Source organism: Dipodomys spectabilis, unplaced genomic scaffold (genome assembly GCF_019054845.1).
Source record: "Dipodomys spectabilis isolate Male_0828 unplaced genomic scaffold, ASM1905484v1 ptg000012l, whole genome shotgun sequence".
Lineage (NCBI taxonomy): Eukaryota > Metazoa > Chordata > Mammalia > Rodentia > Heteromyidae > Dipodomys > Dipodomys spectabilis.
The window spans coordinates 2,409,751-2,410,648 of record NW_024870689.1 but is presented as its reverse complement, the minus strand read 5'-3'; the positions used below and the strand labels follow the sequence as shown (position 1 = coordinate 2,410,648).

The 898-nt window shown below is 31.4% G+C and overlaps 1 pseudogene; it reads right to left on the bottom strand.

Annotated features, from left to right (window-relative positions):
• Positions 1 to 252: 252 nt before the first annotated feature.
• On the bottom strand, positions 253 to 349 carry LOC122095211 (annotated as a pseudogene).
• Between the last annotated feature and the right edge of the window lie 549 nt (positions 350 to 898).

Here is an 898-nt window from a genome sequence, read left to right as displayed (position 1 = left end):
GAAACAGTTTAAGATTCCTTTAATTCCTAGGTCCTTATAGAATTTTATTTCTTTGGGATAAAATGACAATGTTATCTTATTTCAAAAGTTTTATAAAGGTTATGTTATGTAAAGGCTTTTCTAAAAAGGTGAAGATTGAATACGCTGATGACAAAATAACTGTTATTTCTACTATTTACATGTATTATTACACTTGTATATTTGTAATCAACTTTTTAATAACGGTTTTTCATTTCTTGCATCTGAAGAATGAAAAATATGTAATACTTCACAAATTTTCATATCTTCCTTGTGCAAAAGCAATGTTAATCTCTGTATTGTAATTCGGGTAGACGAGCTGCTCAAGCATGTAGTATCCTGTAAATTTAAGTAGTTAATGATGCAATCTTAAGACAGGCATATATTCTAGATTACCTATTTGTAACAAGGAAACCTTATTGTTCCCATATTTGCTATTCATCTTATTTTTGTAAAATTCTGTGTATGGTGGAAAAAACTTATATTGTTTGTTCGATTGCTCACATTTGCAATTTTTGTCAATAACTATTTTAAGTCTTTTTCATTTGAAATTTGATCATACTTTGAAGCCTTTATAGCTACGTCCAAAGGTGATGGATTTTTAAGTACTTATTTATTAACTGATTTAGCTTTGTGGAGGTAATGGATTCAAAGTAAGCCATGCTTAAGAGCTATTTCTAAAATCCTGCAGCTTAAAATTTCCCAAATGAGGTCTTACTGGCACAAATGTCTGCCTGACCCATTACCCTTGCTCCATGTAGGAACAGACCAACCAGATCATCTTACCCTTACAGCATAAATTTTCTTATTGGAGCAAAACTAATCTTAGTTACAAATGATCATAGAGTGATGAACAGGTCAGACAAAGCTGGGCGCTGGT